We start from the raw sequence: 21,343 nt of genomic DNA, 5'->3' as shown, positions 1-21,343 counted from the left end.
GAGTGGCCATACCCAGGCGAAGCAACGTTTGCCAATTGTTATCAAATGTGGTATAATCTAAGTGTATATAAAAAAAATAAAAAGTTCCACTGCCGGCATCAGATATCCTTTCATGGGTTTGCATTTGTGCATTAAAGCTTATCAATTATTTCTAGCTGCTTGTCATCTTCTTCTGATAACAGAGGCCTGGTCAAGAATAATAATTACTGCTTCACCTTTTAGCTCTGATTCAGCCACTATTCCTGGTGCAGTATTACCCAAAGCATCTCCTCTCTCCCTGTACACAGGACCAAAAGTGCAGGCACATCATTTATTGATAAGACAAAAAGAATGTAATGAAATTATCAATGTTCTTGAATTAATTATGAACATGATTAAGAAAGCTAAAATCTCAGGAGCCAGGATCTCATTACCCATTCAGTCTTAGGGATTGCTTTCATTCAGCAAGGCAAAAAGGCTTTGAGCAGCCCCACAATTGCTTTTCTCTCATTTATTTGTACTGGTCTGAGGGTTTGCTTGTTTTCTTTTTGTTCTTTTTTCTGACACATTTTATCAGATTTACTGTGTAACATGGTGTTTTTTTTCCCATGCTTGTGTACGAAAGAGCCCATGGGGCCTAGCAATACACATGTCTACAAGCTGCCAGGCTGCTTCTTCTCTGTGTACTTTCCTGAGTCTCTTCCACCGGACCTTCAAACTGTACTTCAAAGGTAAGACTGAGAATCTTGCAAAACTTCTTTCAGATTTATGTCTTCAGCTGTGCCGGTTAACAGGGTTAATGACATCATTATCACTCTGTGCATGGCGTGAATATGAAGTCTCCAGGACAGGACCTTCTTTTGTTTCATTAAGTGGATTTCTCACACATTTGACAAATACAAAAAAAAAATATAATTATTTGGTTTAGTCATTTCACCAGTGATTTTATTTCTTCGGCAGATTTTTTTTTTCTGTTACAGCTCGTTTCCAGTGTGCATATGTAGACTGCTAATGTTTCTCTCTGCAATAAGAATTCTTTTTTAATTTCGATTTTGCCTATGCTTTTATTCCTTTTTGTTCCCTTGACTCCGCTGAGAATACTGCACATGGGGTGCCGAAATTTCTGCTATATTGTGTGATTATTTGCATAAAATAGTGTCTTTCATTATGTTTTCAGGGCCTCACTAAATTACTTTTTTAATATCTGGTCAAAGATGAATGTTTATGATACGTTCAGCTAATAATGAGAAGAAAAAAAATCATTATGATTCCTTGCCCATCCTGTTTTACTTAACTGAGCCAGTTCATAGGAATCTGGAAAGCCAAGACATACAAATATTAAGTAATGCTGCAATAATCTGCCTTTAAATGTGGATGGTATAAGGTGGGAAATATAAAGGAGAATACAGACTTAGATTAGAGTAAATTGTGTATCTAAACCAATACACACAGATATCAAAGTGTCAATAAGGAGAACATTCCCCAATGGGATAATCCCGTAGGACCGATCTTCTCTTGTATCCAATTTTTTCTTACAATATGATGTTCATGGCTCAAGAAGATACAATATAAAAAATTACAAAGAAAGGGATTTTTAATTGTGTCTTAATTTTATTCTGCTATACTTTCAGGCCTGAACCTACTTTAATTAATGACCCTGAAGGCAGTAGGATTTTTTTTTTCAGCCTGTTGGGACCCACTACCGTGTATTACTCAATATTGATGGCGTTTATGCAATGCTTTAGTTTATGCATGCTTAGCCATGTATGTAGAGCATATCTAGGGGCCAGTTCTCTGTCATTTGATCAGTGTAATGATAACCTGTCCCTTATATTTAGCATTTCTTGCTGGAATTAATTAATACTATTGTGTTATCCTTCTTACAGTGCACGGTACATAGTAGCAGTGTACATAATATGCCATACTTATGTTTTGTATGCGTCTAATAGATCTGGTTACTGAAATGATATTAAGGTTTATTTATATCATAGATTGGATTTTTATTACTATTATTTAGAATAAATTTTGCTTTTTGAAAGTTTACAAAATGTTACCATGCATCTAACCATATATGAAAGTGCTAAAGTTTCCTGTGCAGTTTGGTTGGCGAATGAAGCCATGTGTGATGGTAGGAACATCTCATTGGCCAGTTTGGGGGTATTTACGCCTCCCTTTTTTTGTTGCATGTTTAGAGTTTGTTGAATGTCATGTTTGATCTCATTAAACTAGTTGTGCAGCTTTCTATTGGATGTCTTTAAGACAGTGGCATAATACTAAATTAAACATTACAATGCCCATAGAACTACAGATTCTTATTAATAATACATAGATATCGCCTCTATGGACATAATGAGGATCAATCATATACTGTGCTGGATCTTTGAATGGTAACATATGCCTTGTGCCATGCCAGCAGGAATATGTGTATGGCACAGAAGTGCTCTTAGAAAATACACTTTAATGCTAATATGTCCTACAATCCTTTTTTTATGGTCACAGTTCTTTTTTTTTTTTGCAGATATAGATTAATTTGAAATACAACTGAACCACATAGTCCCTGGTTACAAATATATAGGAATTACAGTATTTTCCATATGTACATTGTACCATTAACTTATAATACAACACCTATGCACAGGGTAACCTAAACTACCTAAAATCAAAATATAAAATATGCACAAGGAAACCTAAACCACCTAACATCAAAACATAAAATGTACACAAGGAAATCTAAACTATCTAAAATCAAAATATAAAATGTGCACGGGGAAACCTAAACTACCTAAAATCAAAATATAAAATGTGCACAAGGAAACCTAAACCACCTAAAGTCAAAATATTAAATCTGCACAAGGAAGCCTAAGCTACGTGAAATCAAAACATAAAATGTGCACAAGGAAACCTAAACTACTTAAAGTCAAAACATAAAATGTGCACTAGAAAACCTAAACCACCTAAAATGAAAACATAAAATGTACACAAGGAAACCTAAACTATCTAAAATCAAACTATAAAATGTGCACAAGGAAACCTAAACCACCTAAAGTCAAAATATAAAATGTGCACATGGTAACCTCAACTACCTACAATCAAAATTTAAATGTGCAAAAGGTTACCTAAAAAAACAAAAATCAAAATATAAAGTGTGCACAAGGAAACCTAAACTACATAATATAAAATATTCACAAAGAAACCTAAACCATCTAAAATCAAAATATAAAACGTGCACAAGGAAACCTAAACTACAGAATATAAAACGTTCACAAGGACCTAAACTACCTAAAATCAAAATCTAAAATGTACATAAGGAAACCTAAACTACCTACAATGAAAATTTAAATGTGCAAAAGGTAACCTAAACTACCAAAAATCAAAATGTAAAGTGTGCAGATGGAAACCTAAACTACAAAATATAAAATGTGCACAAGGAAACCTAAACCATCTAAAGTCAAAATATAAAACGTGCACAAAGAAACCTAAACTACTTAAAATCAAAATATAAAACGTGCACAAAGAAACCTAAACTACCTAAAATCAAAATAAAAAATGTTCTAATATTTACACAGAAAAATGAATCCTAAAACTGCAAAACTAAGGCAGACTGTAACTCTTATTTTTTATAAATGACCTTTTTTATCGTCAAAAACCATGTTAAATAATTGCAATACATGTTCAGTACTAGCAGCAAGAATACACACACATTAAACAGCGCCTGCAAAGTTGCCGACAAGGACAGAAAAGCTTTTAATGTGTGTGTTAGAAAGGGTTAAATCAAATTGGTTACTTTAGATTGATTGAAATCAGTAATGGATATTCTCATAAAGCTTCTGTTACAAGATATTACACAGCTATCTCTGTCCAATGAGGCCAGAGATGAGAACTGCTTACCACAGAGGATGTTCCTAAAGGACAGATATTGTTTCCTGGACCTCAGGGAGTAAAAAGCCATAGTGCTGGATCAGGAACTTTTACTAACAGCAAGTAAATTCAGGCCTTATCGAGTTACAGCATTCATGTTTTATTATTCTCATTAGAGATTTAAGGACTAATTCTAGTTGTTAGCGCTTAACAGTTTAATGTTTTCCATGGATAAGAATTAAGGTTCTTCTGGGGGATTATTTTATTTTCTAAAGCTTGCAGAATATACTGCACTAATATACCGGCGTGTAATTGATTACTCATTTCATATTATTTTAGGCTAGAATAGTAAAGCATTTAACCGCAGCTTAAATATTTTAAACTCAATCATTGTAATGTAATGGAAGGGTTTAATTATGTGACATTTCATGGTTCATGTTCTGAGAAATTGCTCTGCTGATGGCTCAGTTACATATACTCTTTTATTTTATGAACATCGATATCAATCTAGAAAAACATTTGTTTTTGGCTACAAGTAGATGGGAAATTACAGGCGTCTCACACTACACAAAATTGGTATATATTCCCTGGAGACATCCTGGTTCACACCTTCACTGGATTAAGCTTCTGATACGCCAGAACTGATTGTGTTACAAAATAATACATAAAAAATGTTTAGAGGACTAATATATAGGATTTTTTATTTACAAAACACAATTATTAACCCCTAATATAATTTCAAAATATTTATTAACCATAGCTGTATGATTACTGTATATACATAAGCTACAGAGAGTATCTAACATATGTATGCACACCTTTACAACATACTAAATGCCCTTGATTTCGTCATTTTATTTTCTTTTTGCTCTGCTTTTGTTTCTCATCTAAAGTGCAGTGAAACCCTAGAAGTAACTAATGCCAAGCACAAAGCCGCTGTAGAAAAGAAATGTCTATTTTACGGAACATCTGCCTTCCGAGCACACATACTATACATCAGTCATTGACATTTTCTGTTTCCTCTAGTCCTTCTGCATATGTTGAAATATTAAGTTTCATCTACATTACTTAACATCTTGGTGCTCAAACACATCACATAGCTCTATTTCCAATTTTATTTTTGCCAAATAGACCACTCCAGTAGAATGTCTGTGTGTAGTTATGGAAAGTTATATAAAACATTAGAATTCTGCACTTCTGAAGAACATGATCCTAATTACGAAGCAGACAAACACAGAGTTTACTCAATTATATGATCGAGTTTAAAGCTCCCCAATATAGAAAATAAATTTATTATGAAGAGGTCCCAATAGAAATCTTGGAATGCCTGCATGTAGCTGTACTGTGCCCAAAATGCTGTTCAATAGGCTTTCCAAGGCACCCAGGTAACAGCTGGTGCAGGCCATGTGCCAGACTTGACAGCCCATATGCTCTCTTTAGTGCTGTAATTATCTCGACACAAAACTCTGATAACCCTGTCTACTGGGTCCAGTTTTACTAGGTTGAATTGACTCTGTGGCTTAGTTAGTAAGTTCCTCTGGCATTGTAAGAACTTCATCAAGAGTTCGAATATTGTGTCAGGATTCAAAAACCAATGTCTGTGAGTTCCAGGACAGGTGTCTTATTAACCCGGCGGGAACTGGAAGTTTAACTCCTGCAAATAGCTTTCGCAGAAAGTCTAAGCTCCATTGTATGTACATTGGGTAGTTTAATTTTAAATAATCTACATAGAATGTTACGTAATAGCTTTGTTGCATTAGTTAACCTGCTCTAATCCTAAATTACAGTCCTATAGAATGTAAGCCTGCAAGGGTAGGGCCCTCTTCCCGCTGTACTAGTCTGTCTACCGTAACTTGTATATGTATTCTGTATGTAACCCCCTTCTCATGTACAGCACCATGGAATTAATGGTGCTCTATAAATAAATAATAATAATAATAACAATAATAATACAGTCTACAATACAGTATAGAGCTGATAACATGATGGGTGTCCAACTAATGAGACCCCAAGCAAATGGTTATTTTCTATTGAAGAACCTATTATATGGAACAACGTTTAAATTTTGCTTCCTTCATAGAGGAAAGCAAAGAGGTTGCCCAATTTAAAAAATTATGTTTGGATTTGTAACTGTTATAAATATCTCACACTTACTAGTGGAGATGAGCATATACCATATTTTTCATTTTATAAGATGCACCGGATTATAAGAATCACCCCAGAGTAAAAAAAGGTAAAAAAAAATAAAAAAATGGGGTCCTTCTTTTAATCCGGTGATGTTTTACCAGAGGGGGCAGTAGCGGTGGTGGATGAGTCACAGGAGGCAGGGCCGGTGGGTTTCCCAGAAACTGTAGGCTGTGCTGGGGCTGCTGAGGAGGCTAGGGCTGCTGTGGAGGCTGGGGCCATGGTGAAGGCTTAGGCTGACGTGCTGGGGCAGCTTCTGCGGCAGCAGCAGCTGTGGTCGATGAGGGCTTCAGAGAAATGGCGCCTGGAGTCACTGCAGATTGAGCTCTAGGCTCAATGGCAAGCCGAGATCTCATCTGTGCAAGCACCACCTCCGGCGCCATTTTCCTGAAGTCTGCTGGAGATCAGTGAGCCAGAGGCAGCACCTGCGCTTATGAGAGCTTGAGCCAAGAACTCTCCGACTCTGGGCGGCATTATTTGAAGTTACTGCTAGACCCGCAGTGCCAGTCCAGCCGCTGGCGACCCCAAGCAGACACCACACAGCCGCTGCAGCCACTGGAGACCCCGCTCAGACACCGCACAGACACTGCAGACACCACACATCCGCCCCAGAAGCTACCGGAGAGCCCACACAGTGGCTGCAGACACCACACAGCCGCCGCAGCCCCTGCACAGCCACTACAGCCCCTGCATAGCTGTCTCAGCATTCCCCCGGCCTCTTATGACCCCTCTCCACCACCCCAGTGGGCTACATTCAGATTATAAGACTCACTCCTCACTTTCCTCCCAAAATTTTGGGAGGAGAAATGCGTCTTATAATCCAAAAAATACGGTATATTTCAGTGGAAAGGAATTCTCCTAAAAATTTTACAAAAATATTTATTCTCTAGAATATTTTTTTTGCAATTTTCTCCAAATGCCATTTTGCTGAACCATAGAGTAAAACTGAATCTCACCGCTCACCTATCTTATCAGTCCAGCAGCCCATCAGCAGTCCACCTCGGCACTTTTTCATTTAACCTTCCCACTTTATGCACATTATCTTCACTCCATGCCAGGTCTTCTGGCTTGATTAGGCTGTAAATTGGTGTTAGGGATAGTGGGGCAAGGGAGTGGTAAGATAACTATTATTATTATTATTATTTTTAATAGTCTATATCTATTAATATATTATTCTCTGAGAAATGTTAAGTCCCCCAAATGTAAGGAATGTTCAGTTCACATTGAATAACATGCGGCAAATGAAATTTCCCCGTAAATTCTATACATTTGGCAATTTCAAATCTTGGCAGATTTGATCATCTCTATTTAGTATACCTGTACTATCAAAGGTGCCTGTCAAATGTGCACAGTTAGTAGTCACCTATCAGATCCAAAATGGATACCACGAACAGTTTTGGGGCAAGCTAGTCTATTTCCAAGGACCGAGGGGTTGCCCAGGCCGTCACCCTTTAACCCATATACAGGGATCCAGACTTAAACAGAGGTCCTTTAGTAAGGGCCACAGAGTAAGCTGCTGTTCCGTGGCACAAGCTGGCACGAAAGATAGTCAAGAATCTGGGTCGGATCCAGAGGGTAACATCAGGAACAGAATCAAACTAGAAGGGGGGTAGTCAAATGTAAAGCCAAGGTCAAGGAACGGTAAAGTTAGGTCAGAATTTAGGAGCTCAGGACAAAGTCACAAACCAGGATAGAATATCAATTGATTGGCAATAGGAGCTGGCTCTCTGTGGTTTATATAGACCAGCCCCACTCAGTACTGACAGTAGACAGAAATCAAAACAACAAGATTAATCTTGTAGCTTCCAGACTAAATTAAGCAATAAGTTCCAGGAATAAAATAGAATAGTTAAATCAAGCATCATCGACACCAACAGTGTGGCGCCACTTAGCGGCCAAATCAGAAATCTACACAGATTTTACAGTATCCCCCTCTTAGGAGGACATTTAGGTTTACCAGAGAAAGAATGATGGAACTTCCTGATAAGATGCTTAGCATTGATGTCATTAGCTGACAACTACGATCTTCCCTCTGTTACATTGCCTTTCCAATGAACATGGTACTGCAACGATTGCCTTACCATCCTGGAATGAAGGATTTTCTCTACTACATACTTAAGGCTGCCATCAACCAACATAAGTGGAGTGGGATTATCAACAGTGTGCACCAGCAAATGGTATCTTTTTTCAAAGATTTGTGAACGACATTGGGAATCCGATATGAGGGGCAAGTTTGGTACCAGGTCAATGGAATAATCATAATTCTTGTGTAGAGCTAATTTTTTCAGATTAAGACACAGAAAATATATCAATAAAATATCTAAACAGATTGGGTATGACATGGTATGGCTTTAGACAGAATCACAGATTAAAACATACATTTGTCCTGACACTCAGGGCTCCAGCTTACAATATCACTCTAGTGCCAGTTAATGACAAGGTAAAATTTACGTAACCAAATCATGCCCAATACCACGGCTGCAGACATGTATTCAATGACCAAAAAGGGCATTGATTGAAAAGTACCAACAAGCAGGGGCACTTCCTTTGTGACATACTCGGTTAGAGGTGTATCATCAATAGCACTGACTTTTATAAGAAAAAATAATATTAATAAAGGTAACTTAAGATTCTTTGCCACCTTGGCAAACACAAATTGGCTGCAGAACCACAATCAATAACAGCCTGAAGTGGCACAGATTTTTGTAAGTAAGAGAAAAAACAGGGAGCAATAGTTTTCCAGAATCATAGGGAATTATCCTTGAGCCTAGTTGGGCATCCTGGGACTCACCTAGGCACTGGAATGTTTCTGGCAGTGGTTGTCTGCGGCATTCATGCATCTGACATTGATGTTCTCCACAGTACCTACTAGGATTCCGATTTTGCTGCTTGGCAAATTGTTGTCTTTGGCATTTGGTCAATCCCAATCTGCATAGTTTCTGCAGTAATGGTAATAGGTATACCAGTAGGGCATTAGTGTCTGCGTTTGTGTAACTCCCTATCAAGGCATATTACCAGGGACATGGCTAAGTCAAGGCAGTCAGAAGACATAGGCTACACTAACATGTACTTAATGTTTTTGGAAAGTCCAGTCCGAAATTGCTGGCAAAGGGCTTTCTCATTCCACTGTGAGTCAATACCCAAGCACCAAAACTCTCTACAGTAAACCCTCATAGGACATTGCCCAATTGTCAAAGTCATCAAATAGAGCCCTAAAACATCAAAAAATGAATTGACTGTGGAGAGCTCTGGAGAGTCAGGGGGTAGAGAAAAGACCCAAGCCTAGGGGTCAACGTGCAGCAGGGAAGTGATGAATCCCACACACTGACTTTCAGAACCAGCTGAAAGTAGAGAGAGTCTGAAATACAGATGACAATGGGTCAGATCCAGGAGGTCATATTAGAGACAGAATCATACAATAAGCGGGTAGTCAAATATGAAGCTAAGGTTAATGAATGGTAAAACTAGGTCACAATACAAGACCTCAGGACAGAGGCACCAGCCAGGATAGAACCTCTATTGACTGGCAGTGGGAGCTGGCTTTGTGGGGGTTATGTAAAAAAGCCTCACCCAACAAGATTAACCCCATAGCTTCTAGACTAGACATAGTCACAAGTCCCAAAAATAAAATAGGATTGTTATATCAAGCATCACCACCACAATAGTGTGGTGCCACCTAGGGGCCGAAGCAGAGACTAGCACAGATGTTATAGTGCCTCAATCTTTTTATTTCAGCCTTGGTATGAATACATGTTATGGCTTAACCACAACACAGGAGAACTCTGTGTGTAATGGGGGCTATCTGACTAATTGTTTTAGTAACTTTCAGTAACTAAGCCAATCTCCTTCTCTGTCATCAACTGTGACAGAGTACATAAGGTTTCTAGTGCCTATTGAAATCAGATGGAATGTCTGTGACTTGGTAGGACTGGGTTCTTCAAAAATAAAGTCCTGAAAAGGAGAACAAAATCTATTGACTCAGAATTATCTCCCTAAGGCCTCTTTCATACGTCCGTGAAAACCAGGTACGTTTTGCACGGACATGTAAAAGGTGCGTATGGCCCTCCATGTGCCGTGATTTTGGCACACGAATGTTCTCCATTTGCTATCCATGATAACACACAGAACAGGAATTTTATGCTCACTAGTGATGAGCGAGTACTAAAAAGCTCGGGTGCTCGAGGCTCGGGCCGAGCATCCCAAGATACTCGTGTACTCGGCCCGAGCACCGAGCCCAATGTTATCCTATGGGAGACCCGAGTATTTTTATGAAATGACCCCCGGCAGCATGTAGAAACCCTAAAAATGTCACAAAAGTCTCAGAAGAGTGCTCAAATGACATGGCAACAGCATGGGGAAGACCCCTTGAAGCATTTATCACTCAAAAGTCCCAGCTGTGAACAATTTTGCCCGCGTTTTACACCATTTTTACGGACTCACCAGAAAACCTTCAAAAATGACACCAAAATGAATTTTCATGGCGGAAATGTTAAGGGCACATACCCAATAGTGAGATAGAGCTGGTGTATGTTACTTTTGGAGATTACATGAAAGATTTTACGTGAAAACATTGGGTGGCACTCCGATGTCCCTGAGAAGAGACGTACATGAAGGCCTCTTGAGTCTAATGTGCCCATTTTGAGGAAGTGAGTCTTTGTAGTATTTTCCTTTGCCTGGGCAGTCCAAAATTGTGAGGTTCACCAATGCCCCTGCATACAGACGTGCATGAGGGCCTGTAAACCTGAAGTGCCCATTGTAAGGAAGTGGGTCTATTGTAGTATAGCCCTTAGGCAGGGCAGCCAAAAATTGGGAGGCTCCACGTTGTCCCTGGATAGAGACGTGCATGATGGCCTGTAAACCTGAAGTGCCCATTGTAAGGAAGTGGGTCTATTGTAGTATAGCCCTTAGGCAGGGCAGCCAAAAATTGGGAGGCTCCACATTGTCACTGGATAGAGACGTGCATGAGGGCCTGTAAACCTGAAGTGCCCATTGTAAGGAAGTGGGTCTATTTTAGTATAGCCCTTTGGCAGGGCAGCCAAAAATTGGGAGGCTACACATTGTCCCTGGATAGAGACGTGCATGATGGCCTGTAAACCAGAAGTGCCCATTGTAAGGAAGTGGGTCTATTGTAGTATAGCCCTTTGGCAGGGCAGCTAAAAATTGGGAGGCTCCACATTGTCCCTGGATAGAGACGTGCATGAGGGCCTGTAAACCTGAAGTGCCCATTGTAAGGAAGTGGGTCTATTGTAGTATAGCCCTTAGGCAGGGCAGCCAAAAATTGGGAGGCTCCACATTGTCCCTGGATAGAGACGTGCATGATGGCCTGTAAACCAGAAGTGCCCATTGTAAGGAAGTGGGGCTATTGTAGTATAGCCCTTTGGCAGGGCAGCCAAAAATTGGGAGGCTCCACATTGTCTCTGGATAGAGACCTGTTAGGTTCTTAGTGTGTCCGTGCTTGCATTTAAAAACCGCACGTGTGTGCCTGTTGGTGGCAGCGTTCAGGTGCACTTGTGTGCGTTTTGCACAAACTTGGATATAACGCACAAGTCTAGTGAATACACATCAGCACAGCATTGCAAAATGCGCAAGGGCGTTGTCAACGAACAATGAAGTGGACATGATGGTGGTGCAGGCAGAGACCGAGGTCGTGTACAAGCTCTAATTTCGCCACAACAAAGGGCCACATCTACTCGCTCGCACATCCTGTCCCAAATTCTTAGGGACCGCAGCAGTACACCGCTCTTGAACCAAGACCAGTGTCAACAGGTTGTTAGTTGGATAGCGGGTAATGCTTCCAGTCAGATTGGCACCACCACAAACACTCTGTTTTCCACACGGTCAGGAGTCAGTAGCCGTGATACTGCACCGCACATTTCAGAACCTGATCCTCCTTCCTACCACCAGGTCGAGTACACGTCCACGGACACTCGGAAGAGCTGTTCACGTTTCCATTTATACATTCTGGCCTCTCGCCAGCTCCTGTTGAAGTGGGTCATGACGAGATTGTATGTACAGATGCCCAAATATTTGAGCAGCCACATTCTCACGAAGTTGGCAATGTGTTTCAACAAGGGGTGGACGATGATGAGATACAATTGTCAGGAAGTCAGGAGGAGGAGCAGGGTGCGGAAGAGGAAGACGACGTGGTGGATGATCCAGTAACTGACCCAACCTGGCAGGAGGATATGCAGAGCGAGGACAGCAGTGCACAGGGGGAGGGAGGCGTAGCATCCCAACAGGCAGTAAGAAGCAGGGTGGTGGCCCCAGGCAGAAGTCAGGCAACCGTTCCCCGGAACAACAACATGACACAAGGTGCCTGTACAAATGTTAGGTCTTCCCAAATCTGGCAGTTTTTTAAGTTGGCTCCAGATGATTCTAAAAAGGCCATTTGCAACACCTGCCGTGCCAGCATCAGCTGGGGTACCAAAACTAGCAGCTTGACCACCACCAGCATGATCAGGCACATGTCAGACAAGCACCCGACTTTGTGGGATGTACAACAGAGTCGAGGAGCAGTGCTTGCTGATGTCAAGCCTCCTCCGGCCCTGCACCAGCAGTTGCCCACGCAGAAATAACACCATCATCAAGCACGTCCTTGTCCCAGCGCAGCGTTCAGTAATCCATTCAGAAAACCTTTGAACGCAGGCGCAAATACACTGTCAACGCCCCACATGCCACACTTCTAAATGCTAACATTTCGCGACTGCTTGCGCTGGAAATGTTGCCTTTTAGGCTGGTGGAGACAGAAGCATTCCGCGACCTGATGGCAGCAGCTGTCCCACGTTACTCGGTCCCCAGCCGCCACTATTTCTCCCGGTTTGCCGTCCCCGCATTGCATAACCACGTGTCACAAAACATCACACGTGCCCTGAACAATGCTGTTTCAGCCAAAGTCCACCTAACCACAGACACATGGACAAGTGCTTGTGGGCAAGGCCGCTACATCTCGTTGACGGCACACTGGGTTAATATTGTGGAAGCTGGGACCCAGTCTGAGTGAGGGACGGAACACGTCTTTCCCACACCAAGGTTTGCAGGCCCTACCTCAGTCAGGGTTTCACATACACTCTACAGCTCCGGAATGTCATGCTCCTCAGCCTCCTCCTCCTGCGCATCCTCATCCACTTTACCCTCCACACCAGTCCCAAGCTGGAAGCACTGCAGCACTGCCTCGGCGAAGTGGCAACAGGCTGTGCTGAAGCTAATCTGCATAGGTGACAAACCCCACAATGCAGAAGAGGTGTGGACAGCTCTGAAACAGCAGGCAGATCACTGGCTCACACCTCTGAACCTAAAGCCAGGAAAGGTCGTGTGTGACAATGGCCGGAACCTGGTGGCGGCTTTGAGGCAAGGCAAGCTGACACATGTTCCATGCGTGGCCCATGTGCTCAACCTCGTGGTTCAGCGGTTTCTAAAGTCATACCCAGAGCTGTCTGATCTGCTGGTAAAAGTTCGCCACCTGTCTGCACATTTTCGAAAGTCATCTACTGCTTCAGCCGGCTTTGCCGGCTTTCAGCGCCATTTGCATCTTCCGGCTCACAGACTGGTGTGTGATGTCCCCACGCATTGGAATTCAACTCTGCACATGTTGGTCAGGATATGTGAGCAGAAGAGGGCAGTTGTTGAGTACCTGCATCACCTAAGCCGTCGGGAAATGGGTCAAACTCCACACATAACACCTGAGTAGTGGAGATGGATGTCCGACCTATGTACCATCCGCCAAAACTTTGAGGACTCCACCAAGATGGTGAGCGGCGATGAGTTGGAGCAAGAAACAGTAGTGGGTGTGGGTGATAACACACAGCCCAGCCTCGTCTCATCACAACGTGCAGTGGAGGACTATGACGAGGAGGAGGATGAAGACATGGAGCAACTCTCCGGCCAAATTGAGGATATAACATGCAGTCATATCCTCGGTTCAGCGTGGCTGGCTAGAGGACAGGGTAGATGATGAGGAGGAGGAGGACAGCATGTTCAGTCATCGTGTTGGTCAGGATACTGAAGTGATGGCTGTTAAGAGTCTGGCGCACATGGCTGACTTTATGGTAAGCTGCCTGTCTCGTGACCCTCGCGTTAAGAACATCTTGGCCGACAATAATTACTGGTTGGTAACACTGTTAGACCCACGCTAAAAGGAGAACTTTATGTCTCTTATTCCTGAGGCGGAGAGGTCAGGCAAAATGCAGCAGTTCCAGAAGGCCATAGTCATGGAAGTAGGCAAAGCATTCCCCTCACAAAACGCTAGCGGCATAGGTCAGGAATCAGTGGACAACAAAGGCGTACAGCCGAGAGGGGCACAAGTCCAATCCGCCAGAGGTAGGGGAACAGTCTTTAAGATGTGGGACAGTTTTCTCAGCCCCTCACATACCACAGCCCCTGAGGTGCGGGGTAGTGCCACAAGAAATTCTAAGTTTGCCCAGATGCTCAAGGAGTACCTTGCAGATCGAACAATTGTACTCCGACATTCCTCTGTGCCTTACAATTATTGGGTATCCAAGCTGGACACGTGGCATGAATTGGCTCTCTACGCCTTGGAAGTCCTGGCCTGCCCTGCCGCTAGCGTTTTGTCAGAGCGTGTTTTTAGTGCCGCAGGTGGAATCATTACAGATAAATGCACCCGCCTGTCAACTGAAAATGCTGACAGGCTGACTCTGATCAAGATGAACAAGGGTTGGATTGGGCCAGACTTCACCAGCAAATGACAGCGGAATTTAAAGTTTGTAACGGGAATTTGCCATGTACCTCCACTCACCCATGGGTACACACTTCTGGACTTTGGCTAATCGCTGGACTGCTCCTCCTTCTCCTCATGCGCCACCATGATGACCGTTAAAATAGTTAGGCCGTTGTTTCAGGTATACCCCCAGTGGTAAATTTTTTCGCCCATTCTTTTAGAATGGGCATTACAACGACAGGAGACCCGCTCCTTTGCAATGGGAACAATGTTTTGAGGCCCTCATGCACGTCTCTATCCAGGGACAATGTGGAGCCTCCCAATTTTTGGCTGCCCTGCCAAAGGGCTATACTACAATAGACCCACTTCCTTACAATGGGCACTTCAGGTTTACAGGCCATTATGCACGTCTCTATCCAGGGACAATGTGGAGCCTGACGCTGCCACCGACAGGCACACACGTGCGGTTTTTAAATGCAAGCACGGACGCAATAAGAACCTAACAGGTTTTTAGGAGCGACAATTACTGAGAAGTTTGACACTATCAGACACTGCTGACTGACGTGTATTATTCACTAGACTTGTGCGTTATATACTAGTTTGTGCAAAACGTGCACCTGTACGCTGCCACCGACAGGCACACACGTGCGGTTTTTAAATGCAAGCACGGACGCAATAAGAACCTAACAGGTTTTTAGGAGCGACAATTACTGAGAAGTTTGACACTATCAGACACTGCTGACTGACGTGTATTATTCACTAGACTTGTGCGTTATATACTAGTTTGTGAAAAACGCACACAAGTGCACCTGTACGCTGCCACCGACAGCCACACACGTGCGGTTTTTAAATGCAAGCACGGATGCAATAAGAACCTAACAGGTTTTTAGGAGCGACAATTACTGAGAAGTTTGACACTATCAGACACTGCTGACTGACGTGTATTATTCACTAGACTTGTGCGTTATATACTAGTTTGTGCAAAACGCACACAAGTACACCTGTACACTGCCACCGACAGCCACACACGTGCGGTTTTTAAATGCACGCACGGACGCACTAAGAACCTAACAGCTTTTTAGGAGCGACAATTACTGAGAAGTCTGACACTATCAGGACTGTTTTAGACTGTGTACACCAGCCCCAGATATGATGAAGGCTGGTATACGGTAACCACTAGGAATGGCTATATACCCTGCCTGCCTGCCTGTATACAGCTACAATAGTCCTGAGAAGGACTCTTCTGGTCACTAGCCTGTATTCCGACCTGGCTATACCCTGCCTGCCCTGCCTGTATACCGCAACAATAGTCCTGAGAAGGACTCTGCTCCTGTACTCCGACCTGGCTATACCCTGCCTGCCTGTATACAACTACAATAGTCCTGAGAAGGACTTCTGGTCACACTGTTTGCAGCCCTGCTACAGAAATAACTATAAAGGGCCACAAACCTTTCCCTGAAGCAGCAACCCTCTCCCTGCACTGACTGTCTGGATGGCTGTGAGCAGAGCACAGCGCGCCCGCCGGTATAAAGGCTCGGTCACGCTGTGCAGGCCGGCCAATCACTGCAATTCCACAACTAACAGGGCTGTGGCATTGCAGTGGTCTGCCAGCCAATCCCTGCATGAGGGCTGGCTCTCAAAAGAGCGCCAACATGCAGGGATGAAGACCACGAGTACAGCACGAGTATCGCGAGATTACTCGGTCCCCGCCGAGTAGCCCGAGTACAGTGATACTCGTGCGAGTACCGAGTAGTAACAAGCATACTAGCTCAACACTAATGCTCACCTGTCCCTGGCATTGCTGCCTATGGTGCTGATATCTCCTGCAATGCTGCTTCTGGTCCTCGGTGTAGTGAAAATGCGATGAGTGGGGTCGGAAGCAAGTAATAGCATCGACAGAGATGGCAGCGCTGGAGAAGGTGAGTGTAGAAATTCATTTTATTTCATAGAAACGTGGTTGCACATCCATGCAGTCCTGGTGACATCGTGCTGCCGGAGAAAAACAAATCGAATGAGCATAGGACATGTTTAGGGTTTTATAGATTAGGACAGAACGAAAAAAGCAGGGTGCACAGCCAATCCAATAAAGAGAGGGGTGCAGCCTCTTGTGTGGAAGGCAAGAATCAATGGAGGAGAAAAAGACCACACAAATAGGAGGCGCACGTCTCAACAATAATAGAAATAATTAATAATTTTATTCAATACAAGAAAAACCACGCACGATAAAAACACTTAAAAAACATGTGAATATAAAAAAACCCGACCTTTAGGGGTAATAGCATTAGCTTATGAGATAATATTGAAACATGGACAAAAAGATACACTATGGTAATCAAAGGTAGATAGATGTATATAACCAAAAAGTGTAGGGATAAATATGACTATCAGGGGTAATAACCCTGAGTAACAAGGTACAGGGCAGTATATTCATGCATACAATATCAACATATTGTCAAACCTGAATACAATAATATGGAGAACATATGTAGATAGACAAATAAATATTATAAAGTTCCATTCAGAGCGATTGTTGTACATAATAAAAGCCCAATGAGCATGAGCCCTATTTGTGTGGTATTTTTCTCCTCTATTGGTTTTATAGACCAATGACAAGAATCTGGTTTTAAGAGCAGGGTCAGACGAGTGTAAAAAAAAAAAAATCGCTGATTTCCACTCAGAAAACTCAGAAGATATGTATTGCCATCTGGTTTATTTTTGTGTGTCTGTGTGACATCCGTGTAATATTTGTCTTTATACATCACTTTAACCGCTTCAGGACTGCTGACGGTATATATATGTTGGCTTCTGCTGGGTTTTGTGTAGAGCCGATGTATTTCAATGGTCGGTGTTGAGGAGGAGATCGTGACCCCCTGTGTGCTGCCATCATCGGGTTCTGCCCGGAGACATCACCAGGACCACTATGGATCAGGTCCTGGTAATGTTAACCCTTTTGCGATCATCTATGTCTCACAATCAATAGTGATCACGGCACTCCTGGTCTGCCATGTAGGGTGGCCTGTCACTTCCAGCCTGCAGCAGGGTCTGATAGGTGATCTGCAGCCTGATGCTGCCTGTATAATGCATTGCTATGCTGCTGCATGGTAATGCATAATACCAGAGATCAGACTAAGAAAAGTTAAAGTCACATGTAGGGATTAGGTTAAAAAGTTAAGAAAAGTAAAAAAAACTTGCAAATTGTAAAAAAAAAATCACAAAAATAAATGTACTTATTTAAAAACAAAAATAAACGAAAAAAGTGCATGCTTTTAGTATCACCGCATCCAGCCCGACCTGATCTATAAAACTGTCACACTATTTAACCCCTTCAGTGAGCAGTTTTAAAAAAATGCATAAAAAAAATGATTTTTCATCTACTGCAGAAAAAAAGTGAAATAAAACGCAATCAAAAAGTTGAACATAAACAAAAATGGTATTGCTGCCAAAAAGTTGAAAGCAATGATGAAAGAGGGAGCATTCCGCTGTCAACTGTGTCCTTAATCATTCTCCGAGTGCAACTGAAATCTGACAGATTTATATTATATTATTGGGGTCAAACTTAAGGGGGGTTATAGTAGGGTCATCATACTGTGCCCGTGGAGAGTACTGTGGACGACTGCCCTGTGGGGGTATCATACAATGTTTGTGGAGCACTTTTGCTGGCATAATACTTTATGGATGCAATACAAAGGGAGTCTAGGAGCTTCAATAGGAGGAGAATTACTTTGAAAGGGCTAAAAAGTTGTGACATATGCTATTATGTGACCCAGCCGAAAGTTATTTTTTTTTTTTTGGTGGGGGGCCCAATTGGAACTTCTGCTATGGGGCCCTATGATTTCTATATATGCCCCTGCCTCTCAGATTCCCAGTCATGATGGTGCTCAATACCTGCCAGCTGTACCAGGTAACTAGTCTTCCCTAACTGTCGGAAAGCTTCCAAATGATTATCTAATATGTAAATGAGGGGTAATAATGTGCTGGCAGGCTGAATGTAATAGAGGCTATTTGTCAGCCATAGTGAGCCTATAAACATCCTTGGAGAGCCAGCATAACAGGCCAGAGATTGGACATTGGAATTGTATGTCTTTTACAACTAATGTCTGGCTTACGGCATAATGTGAAATACTGCAAGTTTATATTAAGTGTATATGCTCATTTGTATGGTCAGGAGCAGAGGTACTTATGTGCATAGGTTAGTGTCTCTAGGCCCTGTAGGATTGTGTGAGCCATTAGTCGAAGTATTAAATTGAAGAATCAGATGACAGTTTTATTGGCCGAGTAAATTACAGTAGTAAGAAAACCACCAATTGTGAAGTAATAACAAAAATGTTTTAAATACAGTGATGTAAGTACTGTGCTCGTATTATAATGATTGGAAGACACTTCCTTTTATTTTACCAATCATGATATCCTTCTCCAGTGATTGCTCTCGTCATATGATGTGTTTCAAAATAGGCACGTGGTAGCTTGGTGATCCTTGCTTCGAATGACATATCTGGCTTGATTTTTCCTAAATTGATTTGTTTGTTCTTCTTGCCATCCATGGTATTGATAACATCCTTCTCCATCACCACATTTCAAAGGTGTTGATTCTCCTTGTGATTTATTTCTTTATAGTCATGGTATCGAATACGTATCTTACCATAGAGAAGATAAAACTATGTATGAGCTGTGTCTTCATTGCCAGTGAAATGTTCCTTCATTTCAGGACATTGTCCAGTGACTTAATTTATTGTTTTGTTGGTTCACCGGCAACATTCTGTATATAATTGAATAAGCAATATATAGGCAAACATTGGCAAAGCTTGAGTGTTGACTACCATTGTAAAAAATGAATATAGTGCAGTCTAGGCTTCCATAGACAGCAAAGTAGTACATGCGGAGACCTTCAGATATATAGCTTACAAGTGGGGCTGTTACTCAAGATTATGTGCCATGTGTATGAGCTTGCTCACCTGTGAGTCCACCTGATGAAGGGTTAACCACCCAAAATGTAGGCATAAACTGAGTAGACTGTGAATTCTATCACCATCATTATAAGGGCCTATGTTGGATCTGTTTTCCACTGTTGAATAAACATCTAACTTTAAAGCATAACCATCTGACATTGGAGTGCTGTAGTATACAGTTAGGTCCAGAAATATTTGGACAGTGACACAATTTTCGCGAGTTGGGCTCTGCATGCCACCACATTGGATTTTAAATGAAACCTCTACAACAGAATTCAAGTGCAGATTGTACCGTTTAATTTGAGGGTTTGAACAAAAATATCTGATAGAAATTGTAGGAATTGTACACATTTCTTTACAAACACTCCACATTTTAGGAGGTCAAAAGTAATTGGACAAATAAACCAAACCCAAACAAAATATTTTTATTTTCAATATTTTGTTGCGAATCCTTTGGAGGCAATCACTGCCTTAAGTCTGGAACCCATGGACATCACCAAACGCTGGGTTTCCTCCTTCTTAATGCTTTGCCAGGCATTTACAGCCGCAGCCTTCAGGTCTTGCTTGTTTGTGGGTCTTTCCGTCTTAAGTCTGGATTTGAGCAAGTGAAATGCATGCTCAATTGGGTTAAGATCTGGTGATTTACTTGGCCATTGCAGAATGTTCCACTTTTTTGCACTCATGAACTCCTGGGTAGCTTTGACTGTATGCTTGGGGTCATTGTCCAGCTGTACTATGAAGCGCCGTCCGATCAACTTTACGGCATTTGGCTGAATCTGGGCTGAAAGTATATCCCGGTACACTTCAGAATTCATCCGGCTACTCTTGTCTGCTGTTATGTCATCAATAAACACAAGTGACCCAGTGCCATTGAAAGCCATGCATGCCCATGCCATCATGTTGCCTCCACCATGTTTTACAGAGGATGTGGTGTGCCTTGGATCATGTGCCGTTTGTGCCGTTCCCTTTCTTCTCCAAACTTTTTTCTTCCCATCATTCTGGTACAGGTTGATCTTTGTCTCATCTGTCCATAGAATACTTTTCCAGAACTGAGCTGGCTCCATGAGGTGTTTTTCAGCAAATTTAACTCTGGCCTGTCTATTTTTGGAATTGATGAATGGTTTGCATCTAGATGTGAACCCTTTGTATTTACTTTCATGGAGTCTTCTCTTTACTGTTGACTTAGAGACAGATACACCTACTTCACTGAGAGTGTTCTGGACTTCAGTTGATGTTGTGAACGGGTTCTTCTTCACCAAAGAAAGTATGCGGCGATCATCCACCACTGTTGTCATCCGTGGACGCCCAGGCCTTTTTGAGTTCCCAAGCTCACCAGTCAATTCCTTTTTTCTCAGAATGTACCCGACTGTTGATTTTGCTACTCCAAGCATGTCTGCTATCTCTCTGATGGATTTTTTATTTTTTTTCAGCCTCAGGATGTTCCGCTTCAACTCAATTGAGAGTTCCTTAGACCGCATGTTGTCTGGTCACAGCAACAGCTTCCAAATGCAAAACCACACACCTGTAATCAACCCCAGACCTTTTAACTACTTCATTGATTACAGGTTAACGAGGGAGACGCCTTCAGAGTTAATTGCAGCCCTTAGAGTCCCTTGTCCAATTACTTTTGGTCCCTTGAAAAAGAGGAGGCTATGCATTACAGAGCTATGATTCCTAAACCCTTTCTCCGATTTGGATGTGA

General features: G+C 42.1%; 1 long non-coding RNA gene across 4 annotated transcripts in view; it reads left to right on the top strand.

The window, feature by feature from the left end:
- Nucleotides 1–299: 299 nt before the first annotated feature.
- The window catches only part of LOC142291883 (uncharacterized), a 484,372-nt gene continuing 463,328 nt past the window's right edge, over nucleotides 300–21,343 (top strand). The window contains exon 1 of one of the 4 annotated variants that reach the window (XR_012750552.1): nucleotides 300–710. This is a non-coding gene — a long non-coding RNA (uncharacterized LOC142291883). Of the gene's footprint in view, nucleotides 711–3,885; nucleotides 3,961–21,343 lie in introns of those variants that run through there. The other 3 variants (XR_012750550.1, XR_012750549.1, XR_012750551.1) reach the window with 3 other exon arrangements.

Source organism: Anomaloglossus baeobatrachus, chromosome 2 (assembly GCF_048569485.1).
Source record: "Anomaloglossus baeobatrachus isolate aAnoBae1 chromosome 2, aAnoBae1.hap1, whole genome shotgun sequence".
In the NCBI taxonomy this organism is placed as follows: domain Eukaryota; kingdom Metazoa; phylum Chordata; class Amphibia; order Anura; family Aromobatidae; genus Anomaloglossus; species Anomaloglossus baeobatrachus.
Note: the sequence above shows the minus strand (reverse complement) of the source record. Positions and strands in the feature narration are given on the sequence as shown.